Source organism: Pleurodeles waltl, chromosome 5 (genome assembly GCF_031143425.1).
Source record: "Pleurodeles waltl isolate 20211129_DDA chromosome 5, aPleWal1.hap1.20221129, whole genome shotgun sequence".
Taxonomy (NCBI): domain Eukaryota; kingdom Metazoa; phylum Chordata; class Amphibia; order Caudata; family Salamandridae; genus Pleurodeles; species Pleurodeles waltl.
This window is the reverse complement of record NC_090444.1, coordinates 1582708959-1582731319: the sequence shown is the minus strand read 5'-3', so window position 1 is coordinate 1582731319 and position 22361 is coordinate 1582708959.

Here is a 22361-nt window from a genome sequence, read left to right as displayed (position 1 = left end):
AAACCACTCACTGGAGAGACTTGAGAGACTGTGGCTTTGCACTCCCCAGGATAATGCAGTGGGCAACCACCCACTGGAGAGACTTGAGAAACTGTGGCTTTGCACTCCCCAGGATAATGCAGTGGGCAAACCACCCACTGGAGAGAATTGAGAGAATGTGGCTATGCACTCCCCAGGATAATGGAGTGGGTAAACCACCCACTGGAGAGACTTGAGAGACTGTGGCTTTGCACTCCCCAGGATAAAGCAGTGGACAAACAACCCACTGGAGAGACTTGAGAGATTGTGCTTTGCACTCCCCAGGATAATGCAGTGGGCAAACCACCCACTGGAGAGACTTGAGAGACTGTGGCTTTGCACTCCCCAGGATAAAGCAGTGGGCAAACCACCCACTGGAGAGACTTGAGAGACTGTGGCTTTGCACTCCCCAGGATAATGCAGTGAGCAAACCACCCACTGGAGAGACTTGAGAGACTGTGGATTTGCGCTCCCCAGGATAATGCAGTGGGCAAACCACCCACTGGAGAGACTTGAGAAACTGTGGCTTTGCACTCCCCAGGATACTTCAATGGGCATGGAGCCCCCTCGTGGATCTGGCGTCGTGCACTCATCCGGTTGAGGTGTCCCCACCTTCCCTTCCACCTGAGGTGCCTGTTTTATTTCGATCTGATGCCCCAGCAGTATTCTCTCTGTCTTGTTCGGGTATTGAGTGTGGGCCTCGCCAATGTATTTTGGGCCTAGTGGTCCAGGGACTATGATGGTGGAATACCTTGGACTTGTGTTCTTGGTGTACATATTAGTTTAGAGTGTGAATATCTTTATATATCTATATATTTTTGATTAATGTATTTGAAAATATTACAACCGTTCAAATCATTTCCTTTTGTCCTTGCATTCTTCCAGGGGAGGTTGGGGGTTGTTTATGTAATGTATCAACATGTACTTGTGTGTGTGTTATAGTGGGTGAGGGTGGGGGTGTTGCGTGTTGCATGTGTGTGTCACAGTTTTTTCCATCCCCCCCGGGTCGTAGGTGCAGTATTCACTGTGGTCTTCTCCACCGTCTTTGTTGTTCCTGGTAGAGGAGCAGGAAGATAAAGGCTGGAAGAATCTGGAGCTCGGGTTCCATGGTGTCCTGGTTCCTCGTGGGGTGTGCAGAGGTGAGCGTTTTCCCTTCCAAGTCCTGTTTCCGCCGTGTTTTTGTTCGCGGTGAATCCGCCCCGGAAAAGGTGGAGCATTGGTGGCTTGTAATAATGTGGGCGGTACATTGTCTTCCGCCTGTCTGTTGGCGGTTACCGCTGCGGTGTTTGTTTGTACCACCTTGGCGGTCGGAGTGTTAAAGTGGCTGTCTATGTTGGCAGTTTCCGCCACGGTCGTGATTCAATTTTTTTTACCGCCGGCCTGTTGCCGGTTTTGCCGCCGCTTTAGCACCGACCGCCAGGGTTGTAATGACCACCATAGTGTGGCATAGATGGTGCATTTAAATGCTATTTGTGGTAAACAAAATGATAGGTCATTCAGGAGAATCTCAGAAAACAGTGTTACCTGAACAAGTTGTTATACTCCACCCCCAGTAGCAGAACAGAACTTGCTTCTGAGAGAGGTGGCTGTGATCAAAATGGTAAATGGCACTCATTCTTCTCCATTGTCTTCCCCACACCCTCAAAAAAGAAGACCCCATGTTCTTCAAACTCCTTAGATAATGGCAGTGACAAGGACTGGCCCCTGACTGCCATGGGAAAAATTGAAAATAGGGGTTTACAGATGTGTATGCCAGTAACGACAGTGATGATGGCGATTTTTCTCCAGAGACACTGAGAACAGGCAAGGCATGCCAGTGCAAACTGTTGGCTCTACTGGAGTATTTTCCATCCTTGGCAGGACTCAATGCTCGACCAAGTCAAAAGATCATCTGCACCTGCATAGGATGTGGAAGAAACAGACATAATATTTCAATACAAATCACTTAAATTACACAGCATGACCCATGTGGCCATACAAAAAAAAAACTCCTATCATGAATAAAGTTAAGGTGTTTATTACAAACTCAAACTCAGAGTGATGTAGGCAATTCACAAGACAAAGTTATAAAATCACAGGAAAGGGCTGACCAAGACGACTAAATAAGCTCAGGCGAACAAACATTAAGAGAACTAGGCACTCAAAAAAGACAATACAAAACATCAATAAGATAATTTGATGTATAGAAAACAAACATTGCTCAGTTTTAACAAGCATTAAGGCAATTTAAATAATCAAGTTCAATTCGACTGGGCACAGGCAAACCCTGCAGTTTAGGCAATTAAGGGAAAACATGTGTGGGGCGGAAAACAAAAGACACAAAGAACAAAAAGGACAAAAAGAATTTGGAAAAGGGTAATCTTGGGCAACAGGTTACTAATTAAGGTGGGCTAAAAGTAGGTAAAAAGAGAAAGCGTCAGCATATCAGAAGCTCGGTCAAGAGTCTTCTGTAAAGATTAGGGACAATGGGCCAGATGTATCAAGCTTTTTTGCATTAAAAAACGGTGCAAATTGCAAAATTTGGCTGTTTGCGAATGTATGAAAGGCATTCGCTGTGCAATATTAAGGAATCGCTAAAATAGCGATTCCTTAAAATTGCGACCCCATTCAGAGAATCTCAAATTGCGATTCTCTAAATTGGAAATCACAAATAAATAATTCCTATTTGTGATTTCCAAAGCACATGCATCAAGCATTTCCTAAATACGAATAAGGCATTTAGGAAATGCAATTACCATAAATTAAAATTTGGTGGTAACCATGTGCACATTTTAAAAATGCAGTATAAATGCATTTTTAAAATTGACATGTAGAGTACACATGCCCCTAAGGCATGAGTGTGGTTCACGTGTCATTAACATTTTTTTGGGGTGCAGCAGAGGGGGAACAGGGATTGACGGGGAACATGGCGGCCAGCTAGGTAGCTGAGCCGCGAGTCCTCGGGCACCGGGAGAATTGATACGACCCGACGTAGGAGGAAGAGGAGGGGCTCGCCGGGCGCGCTGAGGCAGCGCTTGTGCCGGCGGCTCTGGAGCTCGGGGATAATTGTTTGTGAGCGCTGTAAACACGCTTTTCTGCCTTACGGATATTCTTTTTGTTAAACCCCTACCCCTGGATAATCTTTTTATTAAACCCCTACCTCTCAGGAATTCTGATCAGAGGTTTTTTTTTGTTTGGCTCCTGGACTTGGAACTTCACAGAAGGTTTATTTCTCTGGGCAGTATTTGACATCCTGGAGGTAAGACTTCTTCTTAGGAGACATAGGCCCTCATTCTGACCTTGGCGGTCTTTTCGCGAGACCGCCGAGTTACCGCCGCGGTGAAGACCGCCGACCGCGGCGGTATGCCGCTGTGCGCATTCCGACCGCTGGGAGCGTTCCGCCGGGAAACCGCCAGCAGCCACACTGGCGGTCGGCGGAAAAGTGGAGACTGGTCAACCTCCACCGCCACGCCAGCAGAACACCGCCCACAGAATTACGACCCACATATCTGTGTGGCGGTCTTCTGTTGGCGGTGTTCTGTTGGCGGTCACCTCCCCATGGCTCCGTCGCCTCCCGGAGGACCAACGCACAAGGTAAGTTGACCGTCCGTGAGGGGAGGGGGAGGGGGGGTGTTGTGTGATGTGGGCGTGCATGGGGGTGTGCGTGTGAGTGTGTAGAGGGGGTGTGTGAGTGCGTGTATGCGGGCGGGGGGTGCTGCTGTGTCTATGGGTAATGTGTGCTGTTCGGCAGGTGCGCATGTCTGCATGTATGTGTGCGGGTATGTGTCCCCGTTGTGTATGTGTGTGTAGGGGGTGTGTATATGTGCATGTTGGGGGTGTGTGCATGTCGGGGTGCATGTATGTGCATGTCGGGGTGGGGGTGGGGAGGGGGTTCGTACCACCTCTGGGGGGTGGCAGGGGGGTGGAGGGTGTGGGGGGAGGACTTGGGTGGGTAGTGGGGGGTGGGGGAGACCCCTATCAGTGCCAGGGAAGGAATTCCCTGGCCCCGATAGTGCTTACCGCCATGGTTTGCATGGCGGTTCCCGACCGCAAGAAACCGCAGCGGTAGGCAGGGTCATGATACCGTTGGCGGTCTTGGGACGACCGCCGGGCCGGAGTGCGCAAACTCCAGCCCGGCGGTCATGACCGCCGTGGCGGTCGGAGTGGGGAAGTGGCGGGCGATCGCGGCGGTGACCGCCGCGGTCAGAATGCCATTTTTCTGACCGCCGGTCTGTTCGCGGTCCGACCGCCGCCTCTCCGCCGACCGCCAGGGTCAGAATGAGGGCCATAGACTGGAAGATTATCGTCTCCCTAAGCAGGTGGAAGACCCAAGGTGACCCAAGGTGAGTCTAGCCTCTGCAGGGGGTGGGGGGTTCTGGAAAACCTTTTCTCCTTCCCTCCCTGCTAGATAGACAGTGAGAGGGTGTACTCACCATATTTAAATCTGGCCCATATCTTTGATTGGGCCGCAGTCGCGGCAGGAAAAGGCGCAAGAGAGGCGTAGGAGGTTTTGTTCAGCCTCAGGTGTGTGGAGTGAGGCAATAAGGGGCGTGCGTCAGGAGAGACGCTACACCGCTAGGTGCAGTCTTCGAGGTCCAAGAACACCTACTGGAGCGGTCTTAACAGAAGTAAAGAAGCAAGGGGGAGAGACAACTGCTCCAGCATTAATGTCACCGATTAAGCACTATTTGAAAGGTCCTCAGGTTGGTACTGGTAAGTTGGGGACAATACGGAAATGGAAGCTGGGATCTCAAGGGCTGGAGTGCAATATAACCACGGACAATATATGTTCAACTAAAAGGAGAGGTCAATCTCGAGCAAAGGGGAGTCCGGGGGAATTGGAGAACAATACGGGAGGAGGCTCAGGGGGGAAAAGTGTTACCCCAGGGTCTATAACTAAATGCTTCCAGCCAGGCGTGGAGGAAATAAGTGAGATTTCTCCGGCCCCTACAGAATCACAATCAGCCTCAGGGGGCTCAGCGGTACTGGAACTGGACTCCCTGGAGCAGCAGGAGGCACAGATGGCCCAGTTAACTACAATAGGGGGTAGCTCTTTAAGCAGCAAGGAAGATTCCTTGTCCGTACAGGGCCCCCTCATGGAGCCTAATGCCTCAGCCTCTATGGAGCCCAGTGAGGGGGGAGTGTATGAGCTTTTACTTTCCCTTACGAAGGAGATTCGGGAGAAGTTTGAGATCTCTGAAAACAATCAGGCTAAGATACAGGAAGCGTGCATGATTTTGGAGACGAAGATCAATCAGTTAACAGATCGTGTTGGCAAGGTGGAGGAGGCCATGGAGCAGCAGAAAAGCCAGGTGCTGGCCAACTCTCAAGATATTTCGTATCTTAAGCGTGGGGAGAAGGCTCTACAGGATAAACTAGAGTTTTTGGAGAACAACATGAGAAGAAACAATATTAGAGTTCTTGGAGTACCGGAGGGGGTGGAAGGAGTGGACCTCAAGGGTTATTTGGTTTCACTGATAAAAGACACAATGCTGGGTTTAGCACACCTGAAACTGGAGGACGACATTCAAAGGATACACCGAGACCCGTTCAAAAAGAACGCGGGAAGGAAATCCCCTAGAAGAATCCTAGTGAACGTTGCCACTTACTCAATAAAAGAGAAGATTTTGGGGGTCATTCTGACTTCGGCGGTAAAAGGCCCTTACCGCCGGTCAGAAGTCCGCCATTCTACCGCCGCGGTCATTCTGACCACCAACTGTGAAACCGCCAAAAATCCGACATCCAAGGAAGGCCGCCACATCAGCGGGCCGCGGAAAACTGGAGATGACCAAACCTCCACCGTCACGCCAGCACAAACACGCCCATGCCATTCTGACCCACGAATCCACGCGGCGGTCTTTCAACCGCGGTATTCCATTGGCGGTACACACCGCCGCGGTCAAAATACACACACAGCTCCAAAACACTGCCACATTGGACATTTTAAAATACGCACACCTGAGACACATACAAACAACGCTCCCACACATCCAATCAACTATAAAACACACACCCACATCACCCACAAACCCCCACTAGTTGGAAATCGGAGCGAAGGCGAGAGTGAGAGAGATAGAGATAGCGAGCACAGCAATAGAAAACCCCAACACACACAGGAACACAACTTCATCACCCACACCACATCTACGCACACATCACCACATATCACCACGCACATCACCACAAACACCACCCCACACCTCATCTACACCACCCCATGGCACCCCAAAGACACCCAAGGTTTTCTGACCAAGAACTCCGGGTCATGGTGGAGGAAATCATGAGGGTTGAGCCCCAGCTCTTCGGCACACAGGTGCAGCACACCACCATAGCAAGGAAGGCTGAGCTATGGCAAAGGATCGTAGACAGGGTCAACGCTGTGGGACAGCATCCCAGAAATCGGGAAGATATCAGAAAGCGATGGAACGACCTACGGGGGAAGGTGCGCTCGATGATCTCCAGGCACAACATCGCTGTGCAGAAGACTGGCGGCGGACCCCCACCCACCCCACCCCAATTCACAGCATGGGAGCAAGAGGTGGTAAACATCCTGCATCCTGATGGCCTCGCTGGAGTACACGGAGGAATGGACTCTGGTAAGTCGAATCTCAACTACTTCACCCCCCCCAACCACCAGCATGCCAACCCCCCCCACCCCCAATATCACCCCCCAGCACATAACCTCCCTGCCAATGTCTCACCAGCACAACCCACCCTAAACAACACCAACCCCTGAATGCCAACACAAACCATAGACAGCCACCACCAAAGCATGACCATTGCACATACCCATACACCCCCCCCCCAAACCCTCACAACACCTCCCACAAGGGAATGCCAGCACTGGGGGACAAGGGCACCCAAAATGCACGCCATGGCACACACAGAAACAATAACCATACTCCTTCACCCCTGCAGGGCCCGAACGGCAACACACCGCCACGGAGGGTCCAGAGATGTCCATCCCACCCCCAGAACAGGCCCCCAGCGAGGACAGCAGCTCTGTCGACCTAGAACCTGTCGACCAGCCCAGACCATCGGGGACCTCTGGACAGTCGGTTCCCCATACACAGACACAGGCCACAGCAGACCCAAACCCCTCTGGGAACACCAGCACAGCTCCCAACCAGCGGGCCCATGCCTCTGTCTCGCGGACGCGTCAATCAGCGGTGTGTCCGCCACTACAGGGCACCCAGGCTGACCCAACACCCCAACAACAACAGGGACCTGGGGGCAGTGGTAGTGGGCACACCGTCCAGGGGACAGAGGCCCGGGGAAACAGGGCAACTGGGAGGGCTGCTGTGCGACAGGGGGGGAGGACAGGCCCAGGGAACCGACTCTCCAAGAGGCCCTCACCACCATCATGGGAGCATACCATCACTCCCAGGAGACGATGGCGACGGTACTGGCCAGGTTCACCGAGATCCAGGCACAGCAGGAGGAACGGTACATGGGGTTCAGCAATGAACTCCGGGACATCGCTACCGCAATGGGGACCATAGTCCAGGCCCTCAACCGGATAGAAACCACATTGTGGGACCATGTGGCACCGCAAAGGGCCCCTGTCACTAGCCAGGAACAGCCTACCACCTCCGCCGGCGCTAGTGGTCAGGAGGCCCCCACAGAACGACGGGCCACCAGAACCCCACCTCCTGCTGAAGAACAACCACCCCGCAAGAGGAACCTGAGATCTCAAAGGAAGACAGAGTAGGATGCCAAGACCCCCGCCAGCCTAATATCCCCCCGGATGTCATTCCACTGTCCCACAGTGTCACCCTGTCCAACCTTGAACTGCCCCTGCTCCATCCTTCCACAGCCATATGAACAATGCACCTGTGCAACCGAGAACTGGACTCTGCCATGGACATAACTCCACCCTCACCCTTCACCGTTTTTATATCATGTACCAAAATATAGCACTAAAAATAAATCACTCATTGCACATAAATCATTCTGGAGTCAGCCTGTATTAATTACAAATGTATAACACATTACTTATCAATAATGTTCTGTTATTTATGTGTGGACAACATACCGATGTCAAGAAGCATTAGTCCATGGGCTAACCAAGCAGAAGTCACGCAGTGGGTCATACAGCACTGAAAAGGGAAGGGAAAAGTAAACTTCAGTTTAAAAGAACTGGGGGGAAATACACAAAGTAAAGATGCAGGGGGCATTCAGTAAATGTTAAATGGCGTGGGTGATTCCTACCTGTGTGCTACTGAAAATACTTTTGGATAACTCTGTCCCTGTTGTCTGGGTCGTCCTCTTCGTCTTCCTTCTCTTCACTCTCCGCAGGCTCCACAGCTGCTTCAACCCCACCATCTGGACCATCCTCCTGCAGGAAGGGCACCTGACGTCGCAATGCCAGATTGTGAAGCATACAGCAGGCCACGATGATCTGGCACACCTTCTTTGGTGAGTACATCAGGGATCCCCCTGTCATATGTAGGCACCTAAACCTGGCCTTCAGGAGGCCAAAGGTTCTTTCAATGACCCTCCTAGTTCGCCCATGTGCCTCATTGTAGCGTTCCTCTGCCCTGGTCCGGGGATTCCTCACTGGGGTCAATAGCCAAGGCAGGTTGGGGTAACCAGAGTCACCAATTAGCCACACACGTTGTCTCTGTAGCTGTTCCATCACATAAGGGATGCTGCTATTTCGCATGACATACGCGTCATGCACTGACCCAGGGAACATGGCATTCACAAGGGAGATGTACTGGTCAGCCAAACAGACCACCTGAACGTTCATCGAATGGTAACTTTTCCTGTTTCTGTACACCTGCTCATCGTCTTTTGGGGGTACTAAAGCCACATGGGTCCCATCAATGGCACCAATTATGTTGGGTATATGTCCAAGGGCATAAAAATCACCCTTCACAGTGGCCAAATCTACCTCCTCAGGGAATACAATGTAGCGCCGCATGTGTTTCGTCAGGGCAGACAACACTCTAGACAAGATTTTTGAAAACATAGGCTGAGACATTCCAGATGACATGGCCACTGTTGTCTGGAATGAGCCACTTGCCAGAAAATGGAGGACTGACAGAACCTGCACTACAGGGGGAATTCCTGTGGGTTGGCGGATGGGGGACATCAGGGCTGGCTCCAGCTGGGCACACAGTTCATGTATAGTTGCTCGGTCAAGTCGGTATCGTAGTATGATGTGGCGTTCTTCCATTGTCGACAGGTCCACCAGCGGTCGGTACACGCGAGGATTCATCCTTCTCCTCGCAAGTCCCAGCGGACGGTGCCTAGGAAGGACAACATGGAGCACAGAGTCAAGCAAGTCACAGGTACGTTCACCACTGCATGCATAGCACACGATTATCTATGTATTGAAAGGCGTGTATGCGTGGCAATGCAAGGCCTAGGCCTGTGTGACGCAGTACAAATAATGCCATGTGGGCCCTTGAAATGGCGGCTGCCTGACCTGTGAAGTGGGACAATGGGATGTGAGGTCAATGCGCTGGCGTGGCACACCGTGGCGGTAGGCGGTCGAAGACCGCTATACGAAGCCGCATTGGCTAACATTGAAGCCTATGGGTTTCAGGAGCCAATAATGAGGTGCGCCGGCGGTCGCGGTACGCACCGCCGCGGTATGCACCGCCGCGGTACGCACCGCCGCGGCCGTGACCGCCATTTTCTATCTGCTTAATCACTCGAGACTTGATCTTCCACAGGAGAGGACCTATACTGCAAGTGCTGCTGTGACCTCGGTCTGGAAGTGACAATGGCTGCTGCGACTGGGGAAAGGGCCCCTGCCTTCAGTTCCGAAGAGTTGGAGAAGCTCGTGGACGGGGTCCTACCCCAGTATGCGTTACTCTACGGTCCTCCAGACCAACAGGTAAGTACACTGGGTGCACATTGAATGGGCTTTGCCTGTGTGGAGTGGGGTGGATGCTAAGTTGGTGGGGTGGGGGGCGAATGAGGAGTGCAACGCACGACAGATGAGAGCATGTGCCATATGGCAAGGTTGGGGAGGGGGGGCCAATCACATCTTACATGCAGGAATATGATGATTTCTCCTTCCCACCCTGTACATGTCAAATAGGTCAGCGCCCATCAGAAAGTGGACATATGGCGTGCCATCGCCAAGGAAGTCCGGGCCCTGGGGGTCCACGTCAGACGGGGCACCCACTGCCGCAAGAGGTGGGAGGACATCCGCCGTGGGACCAGGAAGACCGCCGAGTCACTGCTGGGGTTGGCCTCCCAACCTAGGAGGGGTGCCAGTCGTACCCTGACCCCCCTGATGTCCCGGATCCTGGCGGTGGCCTACCCTGATTTGGATGGGTGCTTGAGGACATCACAGCAGACACAAGGGGGTGAGTATCAGCACATTCTGCTATCTCTCTGCGCAGTGGAGGCGTCTGGGTGGGGGAGGAGGGTTGGGGGTGACAGTAGGCCAGGGCGCTTTCTGTTGTGTAGTCCGCTCCTTTAGGCATGGCCCTGTGCTCCCGGACCCCACCTCTGTAGGGTGACAAGTACAGCTATCGATGGTCCAGCATCACACATGTGCGCCTTTGTCGTCTCTAGACCTGTAGTCCTAGTCAGAAGTACTGAGTAGTGTACCCCGAATGCGCGGCTTAGTGCATGAGGCTCCTGTGTCTGTCCTCTCCGCCAACGGTGTTGACATTGCATGCACTCAACCTGGTCTTCGTTTTTCTCCCCCCACCCTTCTTCTTCGTCTTCTTGTGCATCTGTGCATTAGCATCATCAGGCGGAGGAGAATTGGCATCGGAGCACGAGGGAGCTGCAAGTCACAAGGCCCCGGTGGGACCAGGAACAGACACCGAGGGCACCAGTGATCCGGAGGGCGAGGGGAGCACCACAACGGGGACCGGTGGTGACACCAGCGACACGTCCTCGGATGGGAGCTCCCTAGCGGTGGCAGCAACATCCGGGCCCCCCGCCTCTACAGGTACAGCCGCCACCCAGCGCACCAGCCCCGCCCTCCCAGCAGCCCCTCAGCCTATGCTCCGTGCCCACTCGCCCAGGATGGCGGGCGTCTCCTTCGCCCCAGTCACCTCAGCCCCTGCCCCTGTTACCCCTGCTGCCCTCAGTGAGGAGGTCATTGATCTCCTCAGGACACTCATTGTTGGGCAGACTACCCTTTTGAATGCCATCCAGGGGGTAGAAAGGGAGGTGCATCGGAGCAATGCCTACCTGGAGGGCATTCATTCGGGTCAGGCTGCCCATCAACGATCGTTCAATGCTCTGGCCCCAGCACTGACGGCAGCCATTGTCCCTGTTTCCAGCCTCCCTCTTCTGACTGCCTCCAGCCTGTCTCTGTCTCCTGTTCCTCAGCCTATCCCATCCACACTATCAGACCAGCCTGCACACACCTCAACACCCAAGGGCAGCTCATCCAGACACAAGCACAACAGAAGCCACAAGCATTCACACAAGTAACACCCAGATGCAGACATTCCAACAGTCACTACCACCTCTGTGTCCCCCTCCTCCTCGTCTCCCTCCTCCCTCCCTGTGACGTCTACACTCACACCTGCATGCACACCACCATCAGCCAGTGCTTCCATCACCAGCACACCCTCCAGTCCAGTCCGCACACGTGCAGTCACCACCCCCACTACCATTTACACGTCCCCTGTGTCCTCTCCCACTGTGTCTGTCACCCCCTCTTCCAAGACACACAAACGCAGGCAGCCACCCACTCAACAGCCATCCACCTCACGACAGCCTCCAGCACATGCACCTGCACCCAAAGACAGCACACCTGACTCTCCTACAACCACATCCTCTTCCTCCACTTCCATCTCCACTTCTCCTACCTTTTACCTTGGTCCTAAGAAAGTTTTCCTTGCTAATCTTGACCTCTTTCCCTCCACTGACCCACCCCCTCCATCTGCAAAGAGTCCCAAGAGCACCTCAGCCACCACCAGCCCAGCTTCGAGTGTCACTGAGGTGCATGGGTTCTGGAGCCCACCCTTTGCCAGCAGTGACACCTCAATCAGCAGCAAGGGGACAGCCAGCCCCCCACCAGGCAAGAAGACCAGGAAGGTAAAGGGCCGCTGTGAGAGGACTGACACGGCTGCCCCCAAGGAGCCAAGTTCTCCCACATCACCAGCCACAACAGCTAGGGGAGGCAAGGGCCCGAGAGCCCCATCTAAGGAGCGAAAGGGCAGCAGGGCGGAAAAGTCAGCCAGCAGGAGCGCGGAGCAGGAGGGGCCCACAAGCCCCATCCCGGGTGTTAGGAAGGACACCAAAGGGCCCAGGACTCTGTCACCGAAGGGTCCAGCAACAGCACAGTCGGAGGGCGAGTGAGCAGGGAGTCCAGGCCAGGTCTGGCTCCCTTGACCTACTGGACGAGCACCGCTGAAGAGGGCCCCGCTGTGCAGAAGAGCACCGCTGAACAGGGCCCCGCCGTGCAGAAGAGCACCGCTGAAGAGGGCCCCGCCGTGCAGAAGGCCCCGCCGTGCAGAAGAGCACCGCTGAACAGGGCCCCACCGCGCAGAAGAGCACCGCTGAACAGGGCCCCGCCGTGCAGAAGAGCACCGATGAACAGGGCCCCGCCGTGCAGAAGAGCACCACTGAACAGGGCCCCGCCGTGCAGAAGGCCCCGCCGTGCAGAAGAGCACCGCCGAACAGGGCCCCGCCATCTCAAGCCCCACTCCGCTGGGCCCTTCATCCCAAGCACCGCTCCGCTGGGCCCTTCATCTCAAGCACCGCTCCGCTGGGCCCTTCATCTCAAGCACCGCTCCGCTGGGCCCCGCCGTCTCAAGCACCGCTCCGCTGGGCCCTTCATCTCAAGCACCGCTCCGCTGGGCACCGCCATCTCAAGCACCGCTCCGCTGGGCACCGCCGTCTCAAGCACCGCTCCGCTGGGCCCTTCATCTCAAGCACCGCTCCGCTGGGCACCGCCGTCTCAAGCACCGCTCCGCTGGGCCCTTCATCTCAAGCACCGCTCCGCTGGGCCCCGCCATCTCAAGCACCGCTCCGCTGGGCACCGCCGTCTCAAGCACCGCTCCGCTGGGCCCTTCATCTCAAGCACCGCTCCGCTGGGCCCCGCCATCTCAAGCACCGCTCCGCTGGGCCCTTCATCTCAAGCACCGCTCCGCTGGGCACCGCCATCTCAAGCACCGCTCCGCTGGGCCCTTCATCTCAAGCACCGCTCCGCTGGGCCCTTCATCTCAAGCACCGCTCCGCTGGGCACCGCCGTCTCAAGCACCGCTCCGCTGGGCCGTTCATCTCAAGCACCGCTCCGCTGGGCCCCGCCATCTCAAGCACCGCTCCGCTGGGCACCGCCGTCTCAAGCACCGCTCCGCTGGGCCCTTCATCTCAAGCACCGCTCCGCTGGGCCCCGCCGTCTCAAGCACCGCTCCGCTGGGCCCTTCATCTCAAGCACCGCTCCGCTGGGCACCGCCGTCTCAAGCACCGCTCCGCTGGGCCCTTCATCTCAAGCACCGCTCCGCTGGGCACCGCCGTCTCCAGCACCGCTCCGCTGGGCCCTTCATCTCAAGCACCGCTCCGCTGGGCCCCGCTGTCTCGAGCACCGCTCCGCTGGGCCCTTCATCTCAAGCACCGCTCCGCTGGGCACCGCCGTCTCAAGCACCGCTCCGCTGGGCCCTTCATCTCAAGCACCGCTCCGCTGCGCCCTTCATCTCAAGCACCGCTCCGCTGGGCACCGCCGTCTCAAGCACCGCTCCGCTGGGCCCTTCATCTCAAGCACCGCTCCGCTGGGCCCCGCCATCTTAAGCACCGCTCCGCTGGGCCCCGCCATAACAAGCACCGCTCCGCTGGGCCCTTCATCTCAAGCACCGCTCCGCTGAGCACCGCCGTCTCAAGCACCGCTCCGCTGGGCCCTTCATCTCAAGCACAGCTCCGCTGGGCCCTTCATCTCAAGCACCGCTCCGCTGAGCACTGCCATCTCAAGCACCGCTCCGCTGGGCCCTTCATCTCAAGCACCGCTCCGCTGGGCCCCGCCATCTCAAGCACCGCTCCGCTGGGCACCGCCGTCTCAAGCACCGCTCCGCTGGGCCCTTCATCTCAAGCACCGCTCCGCTGGGCCCCGCCATCTCAAGCACCGCTCCGCTGGGCACCGCCGTCTCAAGCACCGCTCCGCTGGGCCCTTCATCTCAAGCACCGCTCCTCTGGGCCCCGCTGTCTCAAGCACCGCTCCGCTGGGCCCTTCATCTCAAGCACCGCTCCGCTGGGCACCGCCGTCTCAAGCACCGCTCCGCTGGGCCCTTCATCTCAAGCACCGCTCCGCTGGGCCCCGCTGTCTCAAGCACCGCTCCGCTGGGCCCTTCATCTCAAGCACCGCTCCGCTGGGCCCCGCCGTCTCAAGCACCGCTCCGCTGGGCCCTTCATCTCAAGCACCGCTCCGCTGGGCACCGCCGTCTCAAGCACCGCTCCGCTGGGCCCTTCATCTCAAGCACCGCTCCGCTGGGCCCTTCATCTCAAGAACCTCTCCGCTGGGCACCGCCGTCTCAAGCACCGCTCCGCTGGGCCCTTCATCTCAAGCACCGCTCCGCTGGGCCCCGCCATCTCAAGCACTGCTCCGCTGGGCCCCGCCATCTCAAGCACCGCTCCGCTGTGCCCCGCCATCTCAAGCACCGCTCCGCTGGGCCCTTCCTGTCATGCACTGTTAACGGTTCACTGTGCCCACCATGCCTCCTCCTTGACCAGTGGAGACTGTTATCCACTTGAGAGACTGTGGCTTTGCACTCCCCAGGATGGCAGAGTGGGCAAGCCACCCACTGTAGAGACTTGAGAGACTGTGGCTTTGCACTCCCCAGGATGGCCGAGTGGACATCCCACCCACTGTAGAGACTTGAGAGACTGTGGCTTTGCACTCCCCAGGATGGCCGAGTGGGCATGGTGGCCCCTTCGTGGATCTGGTGTCGTGGAATCATGTGGCTGTGGTGCCCCCCCCCCTTCCCTTCCCCCTGAGGTGCCTGTAGTTTTTTCATCAGATGCCCCTGCAGTGTTCTCTCCAAAGGACTCAGGTCTCCTGTGTGGGCTTTGCCCTTGTGTTGCTACACTTTGGCCCACGGACACTTTGAATCTCGTTAGTTGTGCAGGACTTATTGCCTCGGTTTTTCGTATGCACTGGATATTGATTTTGGATTTTTGAGTTGTTATTGCTATTTGACCGTGACTTATCAGTGGTTTTTATTTCCCATAAATTTCGAGTCACTATTTAATTATGTCCTTGTTTTCTTTACGGGGGTTTGGGTGGTTTCACTGTGACTTGTTGCTCTGCATTGGTGTGTACATGGTTTGGGGGGGTGGGTGTATCGCGTATGTGTGTGCACGTGACCTTTCGTCCTCCCCCCTCCCCTGTGTCGTAGGTGCAGTACTCACCGTTGTCGTCTGCGCCGGCGTTCGTACTCGTGGTAGATGAGCAGGTAGACGAGAGCAGGTAGGATGTTTAATTCGGGTTTCATGCTGTCCTCCTTCCTCGTGGAGTGCGTAGAGGTGCGCGTTTTCCCGTTCGTAGTCTGTTTCCGCTGTGTTTTTATCGGTGGTGCTCCCGCCCCGGAAAAGGTGGCGGATTGGACGGTCATGATAGTGTGGGCGGAACATTGTCTGCCGCCTGGCTGTTGGCGGTGACCGCCGCGCTGTTTGTCGGTCCCGCCGTGGCGGTCGGAGTGTTAAGTTGGCGGGCTGTGTTGGCGGTTCCCGCCAGGGTCAGAATTCCATTTTTTGGACCGCCGGCCTGTTGGCGGGTTGGCCGCCGCTTTATCACCGACCGCCAGGGTTAGAATCACCCCCTTTGTCTGAGGCTTTGGAGGTGGGAAACTTTGTTAAGGATGATTGGTCCTTCAGAATACGGTCAGATGTCTCCAGAGTGACTTTGGACAGACAGTGGGAGCTGGGGAAATTAATGCAAGAGCTTCACTCCCTGGGGGCAACGGTGCAGTTAAGGTTTCCGGCGGCCCTGCGGATTATGTGGCAGAATAAAACTCATAATATAAGAGAGCCAGAGGAGGTTAGGGCCTTTATAGAACAGATAAAGTCGTCGCAATAATGTAAATGTATTGGTATGACTGAATATTGCCCGGTGTGCGGAGGGCTCTATGGGATAACAATGGTTGTCCTATTAAAAGTAGGGAGGGTTCCCACGGGTGGTTGGGGTAGGGGTACAAGGGGATTTGGTGGGGTTTGGGGAATGTATTGTTTTGGGTGTGGGAGCATAGGGGGAAAAAAGTAAAAAAATATAAATGTCCTCAAAATGGGTTTTTCACAAATTAAGAGGGGGAGGATCCAATAAATGTTATTTCTTTTCCTTTTTAGAGGATGGGTAAGCAGGAGGGCTTTCTATTAAAAATATGATCATGGAATATCAACGGGCTCAGGGTCAAGCGTAGAAGAAGGAAGATTTTAGAGTTTCTTAGGCAGGCGGAGGAAGATGTGATTATATTACAAGAGAAACATCTCTCAAGAGAAGAATGGGAAAATGTGTTTAAAAACACACGGTGTATATCGCGGGGATAGTGACCAATCAGTTGTGCCCGATGAAAGGCGTTGCTATTCTTTTTAAAGAAAAATTAGCGAAGGGATTATGCATAGGGGTGGTGCACGTTGACTCAAAGGGTAGATGGGTGGTGGCCGAGGTTTGTTTCTTTGGTTTATGGCTTACGATCGCAGGTTATTATGGTCCCAATACGGATGATTCTACTTCATTTATAGAACTGTATAACCTTCTTCTGAAAACTAAACACCCGGTTGTGTTAGGTGGGGACTTTAATATATTGTTGAATTTGGTTTTGGACAAATCCACTACCCGGGTGACAGCTAATTCCCCTAGATGTAGGTTATTGGTTAAACAGGCGATAATCGACCTGGGCTTGGTGGATGTGTGGCAGGTTAAGGGAGGTGTAGGACCCAGATTTACCTTTCATAACAAGAAGTATGGGCATAAGTCCAGAATAGATTTTTGTTTTTGCAGAATAGCCTGATAGGAAATGTTTCCTCAATAGCACATGCTCCGGCACATTTATCAGACCATGCGGCTGTTAAGTTGTATCTCTCCTTCATGGCGCAACTTCCTAGGCTCCGATGTACAATAAGTCGTTCACTATTATTGGATGACCTGATTATCGAGACATTAAGAAAAGATACAATAGAGTTTTTTTAAGTGAATCAGGGGTCTGATAGTTTGCAAATAGTTTGGGATGCATGTAAAGCCTATATAAGGGGGAGGTTGATTAATTTGGCTGTATTTAGGCACAGGGAGGAGAGAGAGAAATTATGTAATGTCGAGACCAGAGTAGCGATTTTGCAGGATTCTATACAGACCGCACAGGAAAGGGGGAATAAGGATCAATTAATGTTACTCGAGCAACAACATGAGGAAGCCTACTTGAAATTAGAGTGATTATTAGAAGCTCAAGAAAGAAAGAAATGGGAAGCTAGTCAGTATGCGCATTATGTATACGGGGAAGGGTGCAGTAAATTACTAGCTTGGAAGGTAAAATCTGACCATTCAAAGAAACATATCTCTTCAATTAGGTCTAAGGTTACTGGCCAGATTTGTGTAGAAAGATCAGAAATAGAAGCTGCTTTTGTTTCCTTTTTCCAAAACCTGTATTCAGATGAGTTGCGGAACTCTGAGGAACAGGTTAGGGATTTCTTGGCTACGGTTAGGCTGCCATGTCTAGAGAGCTCAGTACTACATCTTTTAGAAGGAGAGTTAACCGGGTCTGAATTAATTGAAATTTTTAAGGGTCTGAAGAAAGGAAAGGCATCGGGCCCAGACGATCTCCCAAACAAGCTATACATGGTACTGAGGGAAGAACTAATCCCGGTTTTATTGAAACTGTTTAACCACATGTTCTTGGAAGGGGGGCATGCACCAAGCTCTTGGACGGAGGAGGTAATCTGTTTGATTTTGAAGCCTCGTAAGGATCCAACACAGTGCTCTTCTTATCAGCCTATTTCACTACTGAACTCAGATTATAAAATTTATACAAGTTTGTTATCTAAAAGGCTGGGGAAGGTTATGCCGGGATTAGTCCATCCAGATCAGAAAGGATTCATTAAAGGTAGACAGCTACAGGAACTAGTTCATGATTTGTTGGCGGCAATAGATTTGGCTTTAGCAGAGAGGCTTCCTCTAGCAATAATAACTTTTGACACAGCCAAGGCATTTGATCAGGTAAACTGGCTATTTTTGCAGGTGGTTATGGAAAGGTTTGGATTAGGGACTACTTTTATTAGAGCAGTTAATGAACTATACAGGTCACCAACAGTGAGAATTCTGATTAATGATGTGCTCTCACAAGAAGTAGCCATTCTCAGAAGAACGCGTCAGGGCTGCCCCTTGTCCCCTTTGTTATTTGATTTATATATTGAGCCGCTAGCAATACTGCTTAGAAACAACGGGGAAATTCTTCCTTTTCAGAGTAAGAGCTGGGAGAAGAAGGTTGCATTATATGCGGATGATCTCATGATTTACACTAGGGATCTTTCTTTTTCACTTCCCTCAATAAAATTGGCGATAGAAGGTTTTGGTAGAATGTCAGGTCATAATGTTAATGCTGAGAAGACAGAGATTATGTGTTGGAATATGTCACATGAATCCCCGCTAGTTAAACAGGAAATTAGATATTTAGGAGTCCAGATCACAAAAGATTTGGGGGATTTGGCAAGGGTAAATTTTGAGAAATTACATTTTGAGGTCAAGAAACTCCTTAGAACCTGGGCGGCTCTCCCGCTGTCTTTAATAGGCAGATCTAACATTTTGAAAATTATAGTTCTGCCAAAATTCACCTTTTTATTTAATACTATCACGTTGGAATTTAAGAGCAAGTGGTTCATAAAATTGCAGGGAGACATGCCCTCGTTTGTCTGGGCACAAAAGGGAATAAGGATATCTTGGAAAAAGTTATGTAAGAGGAAGGATCGTGGGGGGTTAGCAACACCTGATTTTTATAAGTATTATTTGGCTTTTCAATTTAAGAATAGTAGAATTCTTTTAAATAAAAAGTCAGAATATACCCCAATGTGGGCAGCGTTGACTGCATATGTGGAGGAAGGGGCTGAGTTTTTCCTGTATAAATTTGGCCACCCAAGGTTTTTCAAAAAAGTTAGACTTAAGATTTTACGGCAGGCTTGTAAAATCTGGCTACAGAATTGCAACCTATTGCGGATAGCGTATTATTCTGGTTCAGCTCCAATATGGGACTCACCTGGCACCCCGGTATGTCTTCAAGATAAATTATCAAATCCACTGAAAGCGAGTGGGGTACTATGATGGGGACAGATTATAGAGGGTGCGAACTTGATACCATGGGCCACATTTCTGGAGAGAGCGGGAGGGTCCATCTCTAAATTTAAGTACTTTCAGTTGGCTAGCTGGATTAAATCCTTACAAGAAGGAGAAATTGGTGGATCTTGTTGGGAAGAGAAATTAATTCAGAGACCTCTACCTGAAATTGCGTTCTGGTATCAAGCCTTGATGGAGGCAGTTGAGGAGGATCCCCCCCTCACGTTCCAGAAATGGGGAGAGGTGTTCCCAAATATAGATATAATATCGATGTGGCAAAAATCATGCTCAATTCTTTGGAATACGGTTAAATCAGCGGCAATGAGGAGGAATCATTTGTTTACATTGCACAGAGTGTATTGGACCCCAGCAAGGTTATCCCGCATAAGTAGAATCCAGAAAAAATGTCCACGATGTGAAGTCACTGATGCGGACGATATTCATATGTTCTTGGATTGTCCTGGCTTAGCTAACTATTGGGTAGATGAGCAGAATGTCTTAAATAGGATATTTGGGGAAGAAATAACATTGAATTCTGCTTTAGTGTTATTTGGAGTTTGGGAGCTGAGAGACCAATCACAGCAACGATTTTTGTTTGTTTTGATGCTTATTCCCCGGCAGCAAATTTGCCATAACTGGATACGACCACAACCTCCTACAGTGCAGAAGTGGCTGAACTCGATAGATCGATTATATAAACTGGACAGAGCCGGGCCAATCAGTAAAAGAGATGTTTTTTGGGTGGGATGGGAAAATATTTGTCAAACTCTTACTTGATTCATTAGTTTGGTTACGAAGTCCAATGATTATATCTGATCCGCCCCTCGGTACATCTAGTCCTACTGTCCATTCAGGATATTGGGCGGATATGGGAAGGATTTGCCAAGGTTATAAGAGGATCCGTAGAAAAGAGCGCCAGGTGGAATGGCCCGTTGATATTAGGGGGCTAGATACCTGGGGTAAACAGAAATGGATCCTCTCGTTATTGGCACGGGTTAGTGAGATGAGGACAAAAAAAGAAAAAAGAAATAAATTTTAAAAAAAGAACAAAAAGGACAAAAATAATTTGGAAAAAGGTAATCTTGGGCAACAGGTTACTAATTAAGGTGGGCTAAAAGTAGGTAAAAAGAGAAAGCGTCAGCATATCAGAAGCTTGCTCAAGAGTCTTCTGTAAAGATTAGGGACAATGGGTCAGATGTATCAAGCTTTTTTGCATTCAAAAACGGTGCAAATTGCAAAATTCGGCTGTTTGCGAATGTATGAAAGGAATTCGCTGTGCAATATTAAGGAATCGCTAAAATTGCGACCCCATTCAGAGAATCTCAAATTGCGATTCTCTAAATTGGAAATCACAAAAAAATAATTCCTATTTGTGATTTCCAAAGCACATGCATCAAGCATTTCCTAAATACGAATTAGGCATTTAGGAAATGTAATTACCACAAACTAAAATTTGGTGGTAACCATGTGCACATTTTAAAAATTCAGTATAAATACATTTTTAAAATTGACATGTAGAGTACACATGCCCCTAAGGCATGTGTGTGGTTCACGTTTCATTAACATTTTATTGGGGTGCAGCAGAGGGGGCCTTAGGCCCCGCGCAGCACGGGATTTGCATTTCCTAATTTGGGAAATGCAAAGACATTTGCAACTCTGGGCCTACTAGCTCATAGGTGCGAATGGGGTCAGATTCTATATTTGCGATTCAGTAATAACATTTGCGAATTTTAAGAAATCGCTATAACCGAATCACAAAATTCATACATACCATTTTGCTTTTCTTAAATAGCGTTTTTTCAAAATTCGCTATTTAAGAAATGCAATTCGTTTTTTTGATACATCTGCCGAACAGCTCTAAGTCTCAGCAAGGCATTTCAATGGGGCAAAAGCAGATCGGCAAATAACTCTCCAAGGGGCACAGCATGAGGGGCAAAAGGACTTTTTTTGAGCTCAAGGGATTCTGCAAGGTTTCTGAAGGGATCTCGTTGGGATCTGATCTAAATCCCGCTGTGCATTGACATATTAATGTTCATCCAGCAATCTGATTCATCAAAGCAGCAACAGTTCATCCAATAGAAATCAAATCATACGACTCCAACTTGAAATATCTTCATGTTTTCCCAGATTTATCAGGAGAACAGCGACCATTCATATACTTCCCTGCAAGGTTGAAACAAATATTTAAATTGCTAGTCCACAGTCAAGGATGTTCTACATCCAAGGTCAGTTTCTCACAACTCTCTATGTGTAAATCAATAGACATCTGTTGCCAATCTAATCTTCTCATGGGATCGAAGTCTGAAAAAAAGTACACATTAACAAGATGACTTGATTTTCTTTGCACAGTCACAAAGTACCGGGCCTTGCAGACCTCATTTGGGCTAATACAAGTGAATTAAAACAGCATATCAGTACAATCAAATAAAACATATTTTAATATGCAAACTATACATTCTGCATTGATACATCTTCATTAATATTCATGCTACAGTAACTTTAAACAAAACAGCTTTCTTAATACATTTCAGTCAGCGTGGCACAGATCTGCACTTCTCATTTTTTTGCACGTTTAAATCCTGCATTATAAGAATTTTATTAGCATTTCAATACAGACTATTAGTTTAGACTCCAAACTATAACATAACGTCAGTTCAATTAAACTTCAATGCCACATAGGTTTAAATCATTCGTCAAATCAAATGCACACTAAAATGGATTCTCAGTGCATCACTCTAAAGTCAAACTAGTAGTACTTTGATAAACATAATGCATAGATTAGATTGTCACGTATAGATGATTACTGTGACATGAGGGAAAGTACTAATGTTTCCGCTACATCAGCCCATAGAGCTATACTGTCTTGCCAGAGAAAGAAAATTTAAATGCTGAATTACAAAAACACCTGTAGGCACAGAACCACCAAACATCACACAAGCCCATGACTCATGGCTCTGCCAGAAAGTACTCGTTTCACTTAAGACTATGAGAATGAACATATCGCTGCTCAGATATTTTTTGTTCCTTATAATGACCCTACTCACATTGCAGTCCACACTATCTGCAACACCAAATTGCACTCTGGGAAGCTGGGAAAACACCTTGGCACTGAGGGCCAAGAGAGTAGCCA